Source organism: Eurosta solidaginis, chromosome 1, assembly GCF_040869045.1.
Source record: "Eurosta solidaginis isolate ZX-2024a chromosome 1, ASM4086904v1, whole genome shotgun sequence".
Taxonomy (NCBI): Eukaryota; Metazoa; Arthropoda; class Insecta; order Diptera; family Tephritidae; genus Eurosta; species Eurosta solidaginis.
In genome coordinates, this window is record NC_090319.1 from 248,404,219 (window position 1) to 248,426,717 (window position 22,499).

The 22,499-nt window shown below is 33.0% G+C and overlaps 1 protein-coding gene across 14 annotated transcripts in view; it reads left to right on the forward strand.

Moving 5' to 3' along the window:
• Positions 1 to 22,499, forward strand: part of scrib (scribble) — a 696,032-nt gene that overhangs the window by 222,233 nt on the left and 451,300 nt on the right. The window lies entirely within an intron of this gene.

The window sequence follows — 22,499 nt, forward strand, 5'->3', positions numbered from 1 at the left end:
AAATTTTCAGACAACCTGCCATAGCTGCGCAGATAAATCCATTTCGCTAACCATTTAGCTATACAGCGCAGCGTGCCTAAAGCGTACTGATGATGAAGGCTTAGCACCCTTCGGCAGGTTGTCTGAAAAATTGTCTACTTACTATTCCAAAAACAAAATACAATTTTTCAAATTTAGAAAAATTAAAAAATAAAAATAATTATCATTAGAAAAAAAAAAATGTTGTTCTGGCCTTGAGCTCGAATCGAACCTTGAATCTTTTATTTAAATATTTACATACATAAATAGTGGCTGGTTGTTAGGGTGAGGTACTTGTTGAACAGTAGATATGCGATATAGAAAGTCAATTACCGCTGCCAAAATTGTGCTTTGTTAGACTAGATACTAAAAACCTTGCTGATGATTATAATTTTCCTGTTTAGTCGAACACAGCGAGTTTAAAAATTATAAATTTCCAAACACCTTTTTCGCGCTCAAATGCCTACAACTTTGCTGCTTTCAAGTTCCTAACGGGTTTTATATACTTTTATTGCCAAGGCATGTAACCATAATTTTTGTGGAAATATTTGGTTTTTTTAATTTTTCTAAAATTATTGTGATAATTATTGTTAAAGACCTTGAGTTCGAATTAGAATTCCTCAATACTTTTACTAAAAATACTCAACAAATGACAAAAATCTGTAGTAAATTTGACCGATGTCTTAAAACAAACAACTGAAATCGATTTAGAGCAAATACGTGTTCTAAAATTTTTTAAGAAAAGAGTTGAAACTGTCAAAAAGTGAAAAAGTTTTTTTTTCTCCTTCAGATTAATTTACGCCTAAAAACTAACAAGCATTCATGACATGGAGCAATTTATTTTGTCAGTGACTCATATTTTGGAGGTTTAATTTAGTTATACCAGTTTTTTTTTACCCTGAGGACAAACACCAATGACGAAATATTCACTTAGCGTTGTAGCCATCATGGCTGGCACGCTGTCATTATCTATGTTTTGGGGCTTTGTTTGGCATATTTTTAACCTGTTTGGCATATTTATACCCCAAGTATAGGCAGAAGGTGCATACCAATTGAGCCGTTTATTTTGAAAGTGGCATAATTCATTTCATGTCGTTTAGGTTCAGTGATAATTTGTTGGTATCTCTCCTCGCCTCCAGTTTGTTAGAGTCCAATATCCAAAAGATGCAATTCTTATTATTATTTTATAATTGTAGAACCATCTATATATGCATTCGTTCAAAAAAAATAACAATGCATTTAAGACCATGAGTTGGAAATGACTTATGCCACTTTCAAAATAAACGGCTCAATTGTTAATACATATATATGTCATATACATATATATGTACATACCTGCGATGTTATAGAGCCGTGTGACCATGAAAAATATGTATATAAACAAACAAATGCATATGTATGGGTACAACTAATTACCCTGCAAAAAATGCGATTATTCTAGAATAAATCCGGAATGAGTCGCAAAGGAATATGCGACTATAACCAATTTTGATCTCTTTATATGGGATGGAATGAAAGCTTTCGTTTGAGCATGTCCTATGGAGAGACCAATTGTAATTGTTTATGCTTGAACGGGTGGACTTGGACTGGTCCTCTTTATACTCCTACGGGTACTGTCAGACAGATACTCTTCGGGTATTTTAGACAAGTCCTCTTTCTATCCGTACGGGAATTATTACCGATTTTATAATTTTCTCAAACTCTTAACACCATTGGAGTATTCACGTGACCCTGGTTATCAGCTTATTTGCTTATGTGGTTATATTTTTTACACACTTAAGAAAAACAAAATATATTGAAGACAAAAAGTTTTTTAGCAAATAAGCTGACGTGAATACCCCAAACACTTTTTTAATTTTTTTCTTATAGAAAAATAATACGAACTCAAATTCTACAATAATGGAACATAAGGAAATAGTATTTTAGGCTCGGTATGAGGCTCCTAAGTTTTCAGCTCCATTTTTTTACCCATTCCATGACCATTTTTTATTGTTTCCTAAAATAAGCTTCATAAATTTCAAACTGACTAACCCCAACTGTATCCAAAAGGGTATAGAGGGGATCAACTATACCCCAATGTAGACAAAATAGCTCAATCGCAGACCACTCTCTTTAACGATTTATCGCACTTTTTTTCGACAAAAACAGTAACTCACACAACTATATTTATTAATCTTAGTATGATTTCTAAAAACTTTATGCATTAAATAAAAACAATCAATGCCTACTTCGCGAGCTGTGACTTACGGCTGAATTCTGTAATTCAGTCTCATCTCAAGTCTCTAAATTTGAGATTTTCCTTTAAAGACAAATTTTGTGATTTCGGTATTCAGTAAACGAAAGTCACAAAAACAATTCACCATATCAACGAAATTTACCAAAAAGATAATTTACTCATACATTGAACAAATAATATAGCATTGGGTGGTATTGTGGCTGAGCTTGCGAAGATGCCGTTCACAATTTTGTATAGCAAATTCCAAAGTGTGTAGGTTCGAATCTCAGCGGCGCCACATAGGATTCGATGTTTTTTTTAAAGTATTTTCTGTTTTTTAATTTTTTCTATGCTTATTTTAATTTGAGGAATAATACAACATATTTAAAGCGTTTTTCGCAAAAAATTTTCATACTTTTTCTGAAATTTTCATGTTTGTGATCTGCCCCGGCCCAGCTCACAAATTAGTGATTGCTTTTGTGAGGCTGGAGACGCGAGACAGTAAATTGTCTCGGAAGTGATTTTCACACCAAATAGTCTCTAATAGTGACTAGAGACGGCTTACTGAATTCAGCTGTTAATCTCCTCGAAAGATTTAGCAGAGATTGGTGTCCACGTCACTTTGTCCTATCATTTTCTTTGCAAGGGCCCACCACTTCCTGCAGCGGTGATTCGATGGCTCGCGAGGGAAATCGAAATTACCTCACCCAGAAATCGCCTCAGTTCGTGCTCCTACGTCAGTCTTTTTAACTGTAGTATTTCCTGCACTGTTCGGGGCATGGGAGATATTCCTCTCTGTGAGATATGCATCTGTCCCAGAAATTTAACCTCTAGCAAACCTACCTTGCATTTCTCAAAATTATTAACCACAGCCGCCGTGGTTTGATGGTAGCGTGCTCCGCCTACCACATCGAAGATCCTTGGTTCAGGCCCCGGGCAAAGCAAGCCGGGTATCCCCTCGGCAGTGTTTGGCAAGCACTCCGAGTGTATTTCCGCCATGAAAAGCTTCTCAGTTATACTCATCTGCCTTGCAGATGCTGTTCGGAGTCGGCATAAAAACAAGTATGGAGTTCTGATTGCTGTCTTCGGGACGCTAGCCGAGTGCACCGGTACTTGATGGTACGCCTTTTTACAGTCTTTCGCTGAAAAATTTTTTTTTACCATGTAAATATCCAAAAATATCGTGTATGTATGTAATCCGGATAGAATACTTATCTGGAATAGTTTTCGTATTGAGCTTACGGTAATCTCCACATGGACGCCACGAGACGTTGGCCTTCTGCAGCATGTCCAATAAGCTAGGCCAGTGACTTTTTGAAGGTTGGCAGATACCCTTATCTAATACGTCTTGAAACTTCTGCTATGCAATGTGCAACTTTTCCGGCGATAGTCGGCGTAATTTCTGAACCATCGGTGTGCTCTCGTTTCGATGAAAAGACAGGCGTTACAGTTGCCGTTGGACGTCTTATCCTTGTAAGGTCCGTAAAGCGTGCTAAAAACCTCGTTAAAAACGTTCGAATATAGCGTGTGGTGATATTTTGTGGAGGGTTTATTACGAGATACCCTATTTGAGAGTTAGTCGTTCGATAATCGTTTTATTTTTCATGTCCGCCAGGATGTCGAACTTTTTCAGGATGTCGGCACCTACTATCGGGTTAAATACGTCAGCTACAATGAATTTGCGTTCTAGTTCTAATTCTAGTGTATTACTCATCTTGCCATAAGTATTTTTAAGTGTTGTTTGCGGCGATTAACTTCATCGGAGAAGGTTGTGTCGGATCGTTACTAAGCCTGAGTACACCCTAGATTATGATCTCAGTATCTATAAGAAATTTTAAAGATAAAATTTTATCTTGTATATAGAGACGGCCAGAAAGCTGGCTAGCCTCCGTAGTAGCCGCTTTGAACGGAGCCCTCCGTTGATTTTCCGTACGTGACGGTCTAAAACTTCAAAGCGCCCGACATTTGTGACTTGATCACCGAAACTACGATGGAACCAACATAGACCATTACCAGCTGTTTGTTCCGAAACGTTTCGGATCACGGTCGATGATGTTGCGTGGGAAGCACTATTTTGCACTGTTTGTCCGGTATGCTGCACTTTGTTACGGTTGCTGAGCTTATCCATTGTATATACGAGTTCGGGAAGAGTGGCTTCAGTGGTGCTCACGAGTGTGGTCACGGAGTGGACCACACTCACAACCATTACCTATATTATGCAGTCGACTCTTTTTTAGAAATGCTTCGTCCTCCTTATCTTAAGTCAATGCAGGCAAACGTCGTTTTCAAAATATTTTGGTCTAGCCTATTATGTGCCAAATCCTTCATCTCTCTCGTCATAACGTTGATGGCTTTTTTCGTTTAGTTGGTGCGAATCGAAAAGGCGTTTAACCTTTTTATCATCCGGCTACCTGAATGCGGATAATAACCTATTTTTTAACGCCTGAATCAATATTGCCGATTCGATTTCAGAAACAATAGTATAATACTCGGTGTTGTCAGTTGTGATACCGGCGCGCGAACTGCGCTTCCACTTGCGCGAACTACAAGGCTTCCGAAATGGTGGTGGTTTAACAGCTAGTCAACCCAAATGAAGGATTTTTTCGGCATCTAAAAATCTATCTTCCGTTTCGTTGGGCATGTTAATCAGCTGGGTCACCACTTTAGGAATCCTAGTGTAATTTCTAAAAACTTGATTTATTAAATAACTTGCAAAATACAATTTGTGATGTGTCTCAACAGCAAACCAAAAAGTAATTAAGGCTGGGTGCGTGTCCGCCTAAATTTTAGGCACCTAAACTATTGTTCCACTAGAACTTTCCACCACTGCAACAATTTAGGAAAAAATTGTCAAAAACTGTGCGAGTTAATTTGACAGTCTAAATTGTTTATGCGGGAAAAAATTCCAAATATTTAAATATCAAACTTTATGGTGTTTGCAGTGGTTTTACATAGACAGGCCAGAGGTCAAGGGACATCTACGGTTAGTATTACTGGATAGCAAGACAAAGGCAGCGGCTCCAGCTTATATGGGTATTTTTGCCTAACGTCGTTGCGTGGAGTAGATGCCAGGGACAGGGACGTTTGCCTACATTTGAAGAGGATGTAACTACGATTATGCATGCCACCAATAACCTACATATACTAGACCAATTAGTATACACGTCTGCCAAATATGTATGTATGTATGTGCAGATTGTGATCCATATTTTATAATATTAATTCGATTCTTGTGCCGCTCATATCAGTGCGAATCCATTCGAGACCACCACTTCTTCATCTTCAACAAACGATCGGATATTAACCGCAGCATTAGTCCTCGTCCTCTGATATATCTGGCACTTTTAATGAACGGACAAACGTTTTTGATTTGCATACAAAATTTTAAAAACAAAATAGAACGAAAAATCTAAAATTGTTTCTTTTGAAATTTGACATATAAATTTAGGTTGAAAAGTATGCTCGAAAAAATTCTAAATTTTTTCTTTTGCACTGCCTTGCCGACAGTTCCAGTGATTTAGGTTTTTTGTGTATTTAGGTAGCAATTTAGGCAAACTCGCACATAAGTAGATTACCTCTTGCTCCGGAAATGTACTCAACCCAACCCCGGTCTAGGCGAATGGTGTTGCTGCGTCTGCCGGAAAAGAATATATTGTGACGAATATTAGTGACACTAAGTGATAATCACATCACTAATCTGATGCTAAGTAAATGAAGTCACAACAACAATAAAGCAGGCAGTCACTTGTATCTACATAAACGAATCAATCATTATGTCTACACATATTTACCTACACACAGCGGAGAGAGATGTACAAACACATGCATATATCTTATCTGAGATGCTCCCAAATGTAGGCAATCATCTTTGGAAGTATCACCCACATATACACGCGCATGGGCGAGAATCTATAACAATCGTAAATCTGTAATTACAGCTGAGAAATTTATAGCTGGTAGTAAATTCAAGAAATAGAAACGACTAGAAATATGTCAACGAGGAGACCAAAAAGTATAAAAGCAGCACCAGCTGAGGCACGACGAATCAGTTTGATTTAAGCACGCTATCTGTTGAGCAGTAGAAGTGTTATTGTGAAGTACTTTAATAAAGAAACGCTACTGAGCTGGCCACATCAGATGCCCACTGTTGTTCTCGTCAAACGGCGCCTTCATTATAAGAAAATTATAACTATGGAAATATGTGTACCGAATTTCATCAATTTATGGCCACCGAAACCTTAGAAAATGCTTGGTCGGGCTGTGCCACGCCCATTCCCCAAATTTTTTTTTTAATAATTTTCTTGTTATTGCCAATTATATTGAACTACGATCCCTTTAAAATTCTTTTATTTAAAGTGGGCGTGGTCCTTAACCGATTTCGTGCATTTTCTCGGGCTTTTTTTTTTAAAGAGGGTAATAAGTCTACCGAGTTTTGTAATGACAACTTAAACCGTTTTAGATTTATTACCAACATTAAATTAGTGGTAGCTATGTGAACCCATGAAATTTGGTTATTTTACCTGCATTTTTCTACTGATGTTCTCCAAAATTATATATACATAAAAATGGTCGTGGCTATCCTCCTATTTCGGTATGTAGAATGAGTGCTATGGAACCCACAAACCAAATTTTAATTGAATATCTCAGAATTTACTCACAGATTTGTTCACAGACAGACGGACGAAGAGACATGGATAACTTAATTTATTTTTTCAACCGTATCATTTTGATATATGGAAATCTATATTTATCTCGATTAGTTTATGCGGTTAAAAGTTACAGTTATACTGACATAATTAATATATTCCGTGACCTTTTCTCTGAGCTGAGTATTGAAATTGTGGTACACATATATCTTTGAGAACTAGATTTGAGCCCCACTGAAAAGCTTTAAATAATAAAGAAAAATAAAGAAATAAATATTAATTTAACACCTCACTATTTACAATTATTCTCGCTCTGCACACATTCGTACGCACTATCACCTGATCAAATATGCACTTGTGTCTAAAGAATACCCACCGGGACAACTTTATAGAATTTCACATCTATCAACAAAAAGGTTTGCCGGCATTGCATATTTGTTTATTTTAACTTTTTGATAAATATTTTGCTCCAACATAATCGCATACCAAGATAAATTTGTAGTTGTGAGTCTATTTATTAACCGCATTTGCATCCAGCTTGTAATCCAAACATGATGTCATATAAACATATACAGTGATATGAATAATAATAGGGACATTTGCAATAAAAATGTTTCACAAACATAACACGCCTTTTTTTTTAAGTAAAACTGAGTCGTCATATTTGAAAATGTTCATGATCCATATCGTATGAAATATTTCAAAAGTATCGTGGAAAATGTTATCAAACCAAAAGTTGGAACCTTTGGTTCTTGAAAGAACTAAACGTGGAATTTGTGAAGAAATAAACGCTTGCATATTCAATTTTTATTAAAAAAAAAGGACTACGGTAATTAATATGTTAGCAATATAGATTGTTGAACACGGTCTATGATCAATTCGGATTTGGATATGCTTTTTTTACCGTTCTCCTACTAAACTCTATACGGCAGATTCAGTTCAGTTGATTAGAGGTGGTACTTCATTTTTTTCAATCGCTTTTATCATGTTCACGGCAGGCCAAAGGCAGGAGTACTACCAAAAAGCAGAGCTGTCGTGTAGTTGTAAGAGTGGTTATTGTTATGCTCTTAGTATAACCAATTAATATAAATTTATTCCAGTAATAATAATATAATTTATTGAAAATAAGTTTAAGGAAAATGATATTTTAAAATTGATAGAAAATTGATATATGAAAATTTTTAACATTCATTGAAATCAAAAGAAAATATAACTAATAAATTTAATTTTTCGTATAACATATCTAAGTGGTACAATAATCAAGTACCACTACATTTACTCCCCCTCCAGTGAAACATATAAATAAGTATTAAGTATATTCTTTAAACAAAAGCAACAAAACTAATTAATATTAAAAGTAACCTTTTTAATTGTTTGTGCAGGTTCAGTTGAAAAATTAGATGATATATGAGCAGGTTTTAAATGATTTATTGACACAGCTTTAATAACATTAGCTTTCTGAATTCTAAAGGTATTTTTATGTTTCGATACGACTTTATAACGTCCTTCATAAGGCGGATTAAGTCCTGAAGTCTGATTAACTTTTACAAAAACATATTCACATTCCTCAAGAGATTTTGGAACATAACTCACATCTTTATTATGATGTAAAATTTTTGTTCTAACTCTTGAAAATTGATCTCTTAATTTTTTAATAGTATTATGTACGGAATTTTCATCATTTCTAGAAACGACAAATTCTCCAGGAACTCGAATTGTTTGTCCATAAACTAACTCAGCAGGGGACGATTTTAAATCCTCTTTCACTGCAGTACGTAACCCTAATAAAATAATAGGTAATATTTCTGTCCAATGAATTGAATCTCCTGAAGCTATAATTGAAGTTTTGAGTTGACGATGGAATCGGTCTATCATGCCATTAGCTTGTGGATGATAAGCAGACGTTTGAATTTTATGTGAACCAAGAATTTGAGTGAGTCATTGAATAATTCAGATGAAAATTGTGCACCTTGATCAACAGTAATTTTAAGAGGAACACCAAATCTATAAATATAATTTTGCGCGAATGCTTTTACCACCGTATGTGCAGTTATATTTCTAAGAGGATAAGCCTCTGGCCATCTTGAATGACTATCAATAATCGTCAGAATATATCTATAACCATCAGATGGTGGAAGTGGTCCAACCAAATTTAAATGGATATGTTCAAATCGGTTATTGGGTATATCAATTTTCTGTATAGGAAAAAATACAGTTTGAGACCCATTCATTTATATCCTTTCGCATATTAGGCCAAAAATATTTTGATTGAATTTAACGCCTGGTCGCACGAACCCCTGGATGTGAACATAAGGAGGCGGTATTGAGCCAGAAATATCACACCAAATTTTTAAATTATAGATTGGAATTAAAATTTGCTTTAAATTATTCTTCGATAATGGAGAAGATACTTGAGTTTTAAGAGTCTCATCAGTTTGTTGTTCAACAAACAAAGTATCAAAATGAATATCTTTTGCTGAAAGTGAATCTATTTCTGGAAACCTTGATAATGCATCCGCTACAATATTATTCTTTCCAGATATATGCTGTATATCATTCGTGAATTCTGCTATATATTCTAAATGTCGCGTTTGTCTGGGAGATCTTTCATTCTTTGAATTTAACACATATGTCAATGGCTTATGATCTGTATATACTGTAAATACTTGACCTTCTAAAAAATTTTTAAATTAGCTCTATATATTCCTAAAATTTCCCTATCAAAAGTTGAATATTTACATTCTGCAGGACTCAGCTTCTTAGAAAAATAAGCCAAAGGTTCCAAAATATTATTTTTTAATTGTTGTAAAACTCCTCCAATTGCAACATTTGAAGCATCAACAGGTAAAGATAATTTTGAATGTCCATCAAAATGATTTAATAATGTATTTTGATCAAAAAGATTTTTCACTTTATTAAATGCTTGAATTGATTCATTAGTCCAGTTAAGAGTTTTACTCTTATTTTTATTTACTATAGTTAAAATTTGATGTAAAGGAATAAGATCTGCTGCAATCATCGGAATATAGCGATGGTAATAATTAACCATTCCAATGAATTTCTGAAGTTTATTAATAGAGTTAGGTTTCTCAAAATTTGTAATTGTTTCTATTCTTTCAGTTGATGGTTTAATACCATTTTCTGAAATTTCATAACTTAAAAAATTGATAACAGGAGAACCAAAAACACACTTTGTTGGTTTAATATTCAATCCATACTTTTCCAAACGTTTAAAAACAATCTTTAAATGTTCAAAATGTTGTTCCTCATTTTCACTCGCTATTAATATATCATCAACATAAGCAAAAACAAAATCTAGTCCAAAAAGAGTTTCATTTATAAACCTTTGAAAGGTTTGGGCGCTATTTCGTAAACCAAAAGGCATACGAAGAAATTGAAACAAACCGAAAGGTGTTGTAATAGCCGTTTTATGCACGTCTTCAGGTGCCACTGATATTTGATGATACGCACGAACCAAATCTAACTTTGAAAATATAGTTTTGTTTTTAAAATCTATGCTCAAATCGTGTATATGTGGAAGTGGATAGCGATCTGATACTGTAACAATATTAAGTCTTCTATAATCTCCACAAGGTCGCCAATCATTAATTTCTTTTTTAGGAACCAAATGCAAAGGTGAAGCAACAGAAGAACTTGAAGGTCTACAAACACCAATTTTGACTAAATATTCAAATTCTGTTCTGGCCACTTTAAGTTTAATTGGATCTAAACGACGTCGTCTTGAAAATGGTAAAACTCCTTTGATTTCGATTCTATGAACAGTATTATGTTTAACTAGTTTAGTATAATTTGGTTCGGTTGTAATTTCAGGAAATTGTTTGAGCAATTCAGAAAATTTGTTAATTTTCAATGGTAATTTAAGCTCGAAAATTTCGCAGAATCCAAAAGAACCTACTACTTTTAATTTTGTTTCTGAATCTATAACCAATTTATTTTTAATGTCCACTAAAAGTCCAAATCTTTCTAAAAAATTTGAGTTTTAATATCTTCCAAAATGAAAGGAAAATGAAATTCACGCCTTAGTCCTATATCTATTTTGAGTAATTTTGACATTTCTTCTATCATCAGCCACCGGCATGATAGAACGATTCAATTTAAATGATTTGGTTATATCAAAAAATTTACATGGTTTAATACACTTAACTGCATTATTCCCAAATTTCAAGTGGTACCACCAAATATTGTTTGGATAATTTGATCGTTTCCTTAAAATTCTTTTATTTAATTTGTTAAAATTATTTCATTCATTAGATCTCGATCTTGTTTGTAATTCACTTACATCAAGAGTTAATTTATTTAAATTTTCACAAAGTACAGAAGTTAAATGAGTTAAATTTTGATTAATTTGTTCCAAAGAAGAGTTTTGAGAAATTGAGGAAACCTGAGGTTTAATATAAAGAGTATAAATTTTGTCAGCAATAATAATTTTATTGTCTATGGTTTCTTTTTCACAAGACATTAAATGTGCTTGAACTTGTTGTGGTAATGTACGTAACCAAAGCTTAAAAAGTAGTTCTTGTCCAACAATGGAGCTAGAACCGACTAAACATTTCATCTCACGATATAATTCAGAGGGTTTTCGATCTCCAAGCTGAGTATCAGAGAATAGTCGTTCTAGTCGACTATCTTCAGATTTAGTTAATCTCTCACACAATATCCTTTTAATTGTTTTATATTTGTTTGTCATTGGTGGAGGATTAATGACATCTAGTATTTTAGAAACAATTTCTTGAGGAAGAGAAATTAAAACATTATGAAATTTTACTGAATCTTCAAGTATATTATTTATAGAAAATTGTGCTTCTGCATGGATAAACCATACTTCAGGATTTTCATACCAAAATTGTGGTAATTTTAACAACTTGTTAGCTTGTTGATTGTTTGAAAAGATTGAACTGAACTTATAGGAACTGATTGGAAATTTGCAACAGTTGGTGTTGTAAGTGTATTTTGTGTTATTAGAGATGTCGTAATTGTTGGAAAATTAGAAATAGCGGCTGTTTGCGTTGCCATTGATGTGACTATTTGACTATTAGTGATTGAAGTATTTGATTGAGAATATGTAGGCAAATTATCTTGCATTACTCTTGATGTGGTTGTTGGACTATGTGTAAGTGGCATACTTTCTATAAACGTAAGTAGATTTTCTTGAGATCTGGTCAGAACCATAATATTTAAAAATGAAATAAAATAAAAACCACTGTTAAAATAAATTCACTGGAGATTGATTTACAATGAATAATATATATACAATATAATATTGTAGAGAAATTACATATTTGTATAGTCCAAATAACTTAAACTAATTATTGAAAATTTTTTTAATTATGTAAATATAAACGACAATAATTGAAATCACTTTCTTTGTAATTCTTTTAAAAATTTTTTTAAAATGATGAAACGTTTGTATTACTTAGAATATTAGAAATATTCCTTTAATTATTATAAAATTTTTCTGTTGATTTGCTGATGAGATTTGCAATCAATATAGTATGTATATAAATTTGATTTTTTTAAATATTTTTTAAAAAATGTGTTTTGTTTACTAGTATCTAGGGATACCTGGACAAGTCCAATTGATGTATTTTACAACGCTGCTGTAGTTTGTCCACTAATATTGTTTGTTTAAATTCCTGTAGTTCCGCAAATATTAACACCACAATAGCCAGGTTCCATTGCTTTAAAATTGGTAACAAAAACATAACCAGTATAATATTGACTTTTATCGCTGATATCAGCGCGTGTTTAGTAGAAAATGTAATAAAAGAATATCCTTTCTAATGTCATTTGAACCGACACAACTAATTCCGCCAATTATTTAAAATAATTGTTATATTGTTCGTAATAAGCTGGATCGCCATATGTTATGCTCTTAGTATAACCAATTAATATAAATTTATTCCAGTAATAATAATATAATTTATTGAAAATAAGTTTAAGGAAAATGATATTTTAAAATTGATAGAAAATTGATATATGAAAATTTTTAACATTCATTGAAATCAAAAGAAAATATAACTAATATATTTCCGAGGCGGAAATACGCTGCAACCTTCCAAAGATTTGAATAAAATCAAGAATACTTGGACTCCCTGTTGCATATAACTTACCCAGATTTTTCAAAATGATTCTTACGAATAATCTTACTCGTTGTAACTACTACCCGGAAAATGGAAATCTTTTACACATGCGTTCTTGGAGCCCGATGTCCCGTGCAGACCACTAAACCTCTATCGGTGTCGGCTCTAGATCTATTCCGAAGCTTCCTACTCCCAGAATACTCCTTGTTCTTCTGTCATTATAGTCAGGTCATGTGGCTCTAATTGGCACAAACCGTGTTTACTCCTTTACTTTTGCTGTATTTTATCCACGTGAAAATTTCCAGTTTTCTCATTGGCTAAAAGTAAGGGTGAACGTATTTCGACGTCGTTATTATCTCATTTCCTTCAGCCATCTCTTCATGACACGGAACCAGCCATAATGGATATTTCCACTGCATGCTATGAGTACAGATATTGACATCATTTTTATCAAATATTTTTGCAAAGCTGTTGAGTTTATTTTGCCATCGTTTAATACGTTAGTAAAAATAAAGCCACTTCCCTTCCTTAATGAAAAAACAAGTAAGAACGGGACTGTCTTCGGCTGTGCCGAAGTCTTCATACCTTTCATGAATGGGGCTGAACAATAATCTTATCCCGTTCGTAATCTCCAAATAATCGGATGTATAAGATAAGAAATATATAGTGAACAGATCTGCATACCTTAACGATTTTTAAGATAAATATAAAATAAAAAACAGGTAGGTACTATGTGTGAGGATGCAAAGTTTCTGGTTTTTTGTGGTCTGCGTGTAAAAACTATGACTACGAATCACGTATTTCAACAATATATGACGTAAACGTAACTATTTGATGAAATTTGATGAATTTTGAAGCTTCTAGCCGTAAAAAGGGGGCAAAAATTAGAGTTTATATGGGGTATATAATATATATACCACCGAACTCTATGATTTTTTCAGACAACAATATATGCTATATACCTAAGCATATGGTGAAATTTGAAGCGTCTAGCTGTTAAAAAGGGGCAGAAATTGCGCAAAGTTTCTTAACTGAACAATCGGTTGTATGAGATATATACTATATATACCATCGATCTCAATGATTTTTTCAGACAACAATATATGCTATACACGTAAGCATTTGGTGAAATTTGAAGCTTCTAGCTGTTAAAATGGGAAGAAATTGCGCAAATTTTCTTATCTAAACAATCGGTTGTATGGGATATATACTATATATACCACCGATATCTATGATTTTCTCAGACAACAATATATGCTATACACGTAAGCATTTAGTGAAATTTGAACATATCTAAACGATTTTTAAGATAAATATAAAATAAAAAATAGGTAGGTAATATGTGTGAGGATGCAAAGCTTCACGTTTTTTGTGGTCTGCATGTAAAAACTATGACTACGAATCACGTATTTCAAAAATATATTACGTAAACGTAACTATTTGATGAAATTTGATGAATTTTGAAGCTTCTAGCCGTAAAAAAGGGGCAAGAATGACAGTTTATATGAAGTATATAATATATATACCACCGATCTCTATGATTTTTTCAGACAACAATATATGCTATATATGTAAGCATATGGTGAAATTTGAAGCGTCTAGCTGTTAAAAAGGGGCAGAAATTGCGCAAAGTTTCTTAACTGAATAATCGGTTGTATGAGATATATACTATATATACCATCGATCTCAATGATTTTTTCAGACAACAATATAATCTATACACGTAAGCATTTGGTGAAAGTTGAAGCTTCTAGCTGTTAAAACGGGGAAGAAATTGCGCAGTTTCTTATCTGAACAATCGGTTGTATGGGATATATACTATATATACCACCGGTATCTATGATTTTCTCAGACAACAATATATGCTATACACGTAAGCATTTAGTGAAATTTGAACATATCTAAACTATTTTTAAAATAAATATAAAATAAAAAATAGGTAGGTAATCTGTGTGAGGATGCAAAGCTTCACGTTTTTTGTGGTCTGCATGTAAAAACTATGACTACGAATCACGTATTTCAAAAATATATGACGTAAACGTAACTATTTGATGAAATTTGATGAATTTTGAAGCTTCTAGCCGTAAAAAAGGGGCAAAAATGACAGTTTGTATGAAGTGTATAATATATATACCACCGATCTCTATGATTTTTTCAGACAACAATATATGCTATATATGTAAGCATATGGTGAAATTTGAAGCTTCTAGCTGTTAAAATGGGGTAGAAATTGCGAAAAGTTTCTTATCTGAACAATCGGTTGTATGAGATATATACTATATATACAACCGATCTCTATGATTTTTTCAGACAACAATATATGCTATATACGTAATCAATCGGTGCAATTTGAGGCTTATAGCTGTTAAAATGGGGTAGAAATTGCGAAAAGTTTCTTATCTGAACAATCGGTTGTATGAGATATATACTATATATACAACCGATCTCTATGATTTTTTCAGACAACAATATATGCTATATACGTAAGCAATCGGTGAAATTTGAAGCTTATAGCTGTTAAAATGGGGTAGAAATTGCGAAAAGTTTCTTATCTGAACAATCGGTTGTATGAGATATATACTATATATACAACCGATCTCTATGATTTTTTCAGACAAAACAATATATGCTATATACGTAAGTATTCGGTGAAATTTGAAGCTTCTAGCTGTTGAAATGGGGCTAAAATTTGCCAAAAATATATATATATATACTATATATATATACTATATATACCACCATATATATACTATATATACCACCGATCTTTATGATTTTTTCAGACAACAATATATGCTATATACCTAAGCATTCGTTGAAATTTGAAGCCTCTAGCTCTTAAAATGGGGCAGTAATTACGAAAAGTTCCTTATCTGAACAATCGGTTGTGGGGGATATATACTATATATACGACCGATCTCATCAATTTTTTTAGGCAACAATATGTGCAATATACGAAAGTATATGGTGAAGTTTGAAGCTTCAATCTGTTAAATTGGGTAAGATATTACAAAAATCCTCTTTTTCTGAAAAATCGGTTGTATGGAGGATATATGCTATAGTGGTCCGATCCGGCCGGTTCCGACAAATGTCTAATCGGACACCCAAATACACCCGCTCACCAAATTTTATCAAGATATCTCAAAAATTGAGGGACTAGTTTGCATACAAACAGACAGACGGACAGACGGTCAGACGGACATGGCTAAATCAACTCAGCTCTTCAACCTGATTATTTCGGTATACTTAATGGTGGGTCTATCTATTTTCCTTTAAGGACTTACCATTTTCGGTTTCGTGACGAAATTAATATACCATTTCATTTTCATGAAAGGTATAAAAATAGGTATGTAATATGTGTGAGGATGCAAAGCTTCACGTTTTTTGTGGTCTGCATGTAAAAACTATCACTACGAATCACGTATTTCAAAAATATATTACGTAAACGTAACTATTTGATGAAATTTGATGAATTTTGAAGCTTCTAGCCGTAAAAAAGAGGCAAAAATGACAGTTTATATGAAGTATATAATATATATACCACCGATCTCTATGATTTTTTCAGACAACAATATATGCTATATATGTAAGCATATGGTGAAATTTGAAGCGTCTAGCTGTTAAAAAGGGGCAGAAATTGCGCAAAGTTTCTTAACTGAATAATCGGTTGTATGAGATATATACTATATATACCATCGATCTCAATGATTTTTTCAGACAACAATATAATCTATACACGTAAGCATTTGGTGAAAGTTGAAGCTTCTAGCTGTTAAAACGGGGAAGAAATTGCGCAAAGTTTCTTATCTGAACAATCGGTTGTATGGGATATATACTATATATACCACCGGTATCTATGATTTTCTCAGACAACAATATATGCTATACACGTAAGCATTTAGTGAAATTTGAACATATCTAAACGATTTTTAAGATAAATATAAAATAAAAAATAGGTAGGTAATCTGTGTGAGGATGCAAAGCTTCACGTTTTTTGTGGTCTGCATGTAAAAACTATGACTACGAATCACGTATTTCAAAAATATATGACGTAAACGTAACTATTTGATGAAATTTGATGAATTTTGAAGCCTCTAGCCGTAAAAAAGGGGCAAAAATGACAGTTTGTATGAAGTGTATAATATATATACCACCGATCTCTATGATTTTTTCAGACAACAATATATGCTATATGTATATGTAAGCATATGGTGAAATTTGAAGCTTCTAGCTGTTAAAATGGGGTAGAAATTGCGAAAAGTTTCTTATCTGAACAATCGGTTGTATGAGATATATACTATATATAAAACCGATCTCTATGATTTTTTCAGACAACAATATATGCTATATACGTAATCAATCGGTGAAATTTGAAGCTTATAGCTGTTAAAATGGGGTAGAAATTGCGAAAAGTTTCTTATCTGAACAATCGGTTGTATGAGATATATACTATATATACAACCGATCTCTATGATTTTTTCAGACAACAATATATGCTATATACGTAAGCAATCGGTGAAATTTGAAGCTTATAGCTGTTAAAATGGGGTAGAAATTGCGAAAAGTTTCTTATCTGAACAATCGGTTGTATGAGATATATACTATATATACAACCGATCTCTATGATTTTTTCAGACAACAATATATGCTATATACGTAAGTATTCGGTGAAATTTGAAGCTTCTAGCTGTTAAAATGGGGCTAAAATTTGCCAAAAATATATATATATATACTATATATACCACCATATATATACTATATATACCACCGATCTTTATGATTTTTTCAGACAACAATATATGCTATATATCTAAGCATTCGTTGCAATTTGAAGCCTCTAGCTCTTAAAATGGGGCAGTAATTACGAAAAGTTCCTTATCTGAACAATCGGTTGTGGGGGATATATACTATATATACGACCGATCTCATCAATTTTTTTAGGCAACAATATGTGCAATATACGAAAGTATATGGTGAAGTTTGAAGCTTCAATCTGTTAAATTGGGTAAGATATTACAAAAATCCTCTTTTTCTGAAAAATCGGTTGTATGGCGGATATATGCTATAGTGGTCCGATCCGGTCGGTTCCGACAAATGTCTAATCGGACACCCAAATACACCCGCTCACCAAATTTTATCAAGATATCTCAAAAATTGAGGGACTAGTTTGCATACAAACAGACAGACGGACAGACGGACATGGCTAAATCAACTCAGCTCTTCAACCTGATTATTTTGGTATACTTAATGGTGGGTCTATCTATTTTCCTTTAAGGACTTACAATTTTCGGTTTCGTGACGAAATTAATATACCATTTCATTTTCATGAAAGGTATAAAAATAGGTAGGTAATCTGTGTGAGGATGCAAAGCTTCACGTTTTTTGTGGTCTGCATGTAAAAACTATGACTACGAATCACGTATTTCAAAAATATATGACGTAAACGTAACTATTTGATGAAATTTGATGAATTTTGAAGCTTCTAGCCGTAAAAAAGGGGCAAAAATGACAGTTTGTATGAAGTGTATAATATATATACCACCGATCTCTATGATTTTTTCAGACAACAATATATGCTATATATGTAAGCATATGGTGAAATTTGAAGCTTCTAGCTGTTAAAATGGGGTAGAAATTGCGAAAAGTTTCTTATCTGAACAATCGGTTGTATGAGATATATACTATATATACAACCGATCTCTATGATTTTTTCAGACAACAATATATGCTATATACGTAATCAATCGGTGAAATTTGAAGCTTATAGCTGTTAAAATGGGGTAGAAATTGCGAAAAGTTTCTTATCTGAACAATCGGTTGTATGAGATATATACTATATATACAACCGATCTCTATGATTTTTTCAGACAACAATATATGCTATATACGTAAGCAATCGGTGAAATTTGAAGCTTATAGCTGTTAAAATGGGGTAGAAATTGCGAAAAGTTTCTTATCTGAACAATCGGTTGTATGAGATATATACTATATATACAACCGATCTCTATGATTTTTTCAGACAACAATATATGCTATATACGTAAGTATTCGGTGAAATTTGAAGCTTAAGCTGTTAAAATGGGGTAGAAATTGCGAAAAGTTTCTTATCTGAACAATCGGTTGTATGAGATATATACTATATATACAACCGATCTCTATGATTTTTTCAGACAACAATATATGCTATATACGTAAGTATTCGGTGAAATTTGAAGCTTCTAGCTGTTAAAATGGGGCTAAAATTTGCCAAAAATATATATATATATACTATATATATATACTATATATACCACCATATATATACTATATATACCACCGATCTTTATGATTTTTTCAGACAACAATATATGCTATATACCTAAGCATTCGTTGAAATTTGAAGCCTCTAGCTCTTAAAATGGGGCAGTAATTACGAAAAGTTCCTTATCTGAACAATCGGTTGTGGGGGATATATACTATATATACGACCGATCTCATCAATTTTTTTAGGCAACAATATGTGCAATATACGAAAGTATATGGTGAAGTTTGAAGCTTCAATCTGTTAAATTGGGTAAGATATTACAAAAATCCTCTTTTTCTGAAAAATCGGTTGTATGGAGGATATATGCTATAGTGGTCCGATCCGGTCGGTTCCGACAAATGTCTAATCGGACACCCAAATACACCCGCTCACCAAATTTTATCAAGATATCTCAAAAATTGAGGGACTAGTTTGCATACAAACAGACAGACGGACAGACGGACAGACGGACATGGCTAAATCAACTCAGCTCTTCAACCTGATTATTTCGGTATACTTAATGGTGGGTCTATCTATTTTCCTTTAAGGACTTACAATTTTCGGTTTCGTGACGAAATTAATATACCATTTCATTTTCATGAAAGGTATAAAAATAGGTAGGTAATCTGTGTGAGGATGCAAAGCTTCACGTTTTTTGTGGTCTGCATGTAAAAACTATGACTACGAATCACGTATTTCAAAAATATATGACGTAAACGTAACTATTTGATGAAATTTGATGAATTTTGAAGCTTCTAGCCGTAAAAAAGGGGCAAAAATGACAGTTTGTATGAAGTGTATAATATATATACCACCGATCTCTATGATTTTTTCAGACAACAATATATGCTATATATGTAAGCATATGGTGAAATTTGAAGCTTCTAGCTGTTAAAATGGGGTAGAAATTGCGAAAAGTTTCTTATCTGAACAATCGGTTGTATGAGATATATACTATATATACAACCGATCTCTATGATTTTTTCAGACAACAATATATGCTATATACGTAATCAATCGGTGAAATTTGAAGCTTATAGCTGTTAAAATGGGGTAGAAATTGCGAAAAGTTTCTTATCTGAACAATCGGTTGTATGAGATATATACTATATATACAACCGATCTCTATGATTTTTTCAGACAACAATATATGCTATATACGTAAGCAATCGGTGAAATTTGAAGCTTATAGCTGTTAAAATGGGGTAGAAATTGCGAAAAGTTTCTTATCTGAACAATCGGTTGTATGAGATATATACTATATATACAACCGATCTCTATGATTTTTTCAGACAACAATATATGCTATATACGTAAGTATTCGGTGAAATTTGAAGCTTATAGCTGTTAAAATGGGGTAGAAATTGCGAAAAGTTTCTTATCTGAACAATCGGTTGTATGAGATATATACTATATATACAACCGATCTCTATGATTTTTTCAGACAACAATATATGCTATATACGTAAGTATTCGGTGAAATTTGAAGCTTCTAGCTGTTAAAATGGGGCTAAAATTTGCCAAAAATATATATATATATACTATATATACCACCATATATATACTATATATACAACCGATCTTTATGATTTTTTTCAGACAACAATATATGCTATATACCTAAGCATTCGTTGAAATTTGAAGCCTCTAGCTCTTAAAATGGGGCAGTAATTACGAAAAGTTCCTTATCTGAACAATCGGTTGTGGGGGATATATACTATATATACGACCGATCTCATCAATTTTTTTAGGCAACAATATGTGCAATATACGAAAGTATATGGTGAAGTTTGAAGCTTCAATCTGTTAAATTGGGTAAGATATTACAAAAATCCTCTTTTTCTGAAAAATCGGTTGTATGGAGGATATATGCTATAGTGGTCCGATCCGGTCGGTTCCGACAAATGTCTAATCGGACACCCAAATACACCCGCTCACCAAATTTTATCAAGATATCTCGAAAAATGAGGGACTAGTTTGCATACAAACAGACAGACGGACAGACGGACATGGCTAAATCAACTCAGCTCTTCAACCTGATTATTTCGGTATACTTAATGGTGGGTCTATCTATTTTCCTTTAAGGACTTACAATTTTCGGTTTCGTGACGAAATTAATATACCATTTCATTTTCATGAAAGGTATAAAAATAGGTAGGTAATATGTGTGAGGATGCAAAGCTTCACGTTTTTTGTGGTCTGCATGTAAAAACTATGACTACGAATCACGTATTTCAAAAATATATTACTTAAACGTAACTATTTGATGAAATTTGATGAATTTTGAAGCTTCTAGCCGTAAAAAAGGGGCAAAAATGACAGTTTATATGAAGTATATAATATATATACCACCGATCTCTATGATTTTTTCAGACAACAATATATGCTATATATGTAAGCATATGGTGAAATTTGAAGCGTCTAGCTGTTAAAAAGGGGCAGAAATTGCGCAAAGTTTCTTAACTGAATAATCGGTTGTATGAGATATATACTATATATACCATCGATCTCAATGATTTTTTCAGACAACAATATAATCTATACACGTAAGCATTTGGTGAAAGTTGAAGCTTCTAGCTGTTAAAACGGGGAAGAAATTGCGCAAAGTTTCTTATCTGAACAATCGGTTGTATGGGATATATACTATATATACCACCGGTATCTATGATTTTCTCAGACAACAATATATGCTATACACGTAAGCATTTAGTGAAATTTGAACATATCTAAACGATTTTTAAGATAAATATAAAATAAAAAATAGGTAGGTAATCTGTGTGAGGATGCAAAGCTTCACGTTTTTTGTGGTCTGCATGTAAAAACTATGACTACGAATCACGTATTTCAAAAATATATGACGTAAACGTAACTATTTGATGAAATTTGATGAATTTTGAAGCTTCTAGCCGTAAAAAAGGGGCAAAAATGACAGTTTGTATGAAGTGTATAATATATATACCACCGATCTCTATGATTTTTTCAGACAACAATATATGCTATATACGTAATCAATCGGTGAAATTTGAAGCTTATAGCTGTTAAAATGGGGTAGAAATTGCGAAAAGTTTCTTATCTGAACAATCGGTTGTATGAGATATATACTATATATACAACCGATCTCTATGATTTTTTCAGACAACAATATATGCTATATACGTAAGCAATCGGTGAAATTTGAAGCTTATAGCTGTTAAAATGGGGTAGAAATTGCGAAAAGTTTCTTATCTGAACAATCG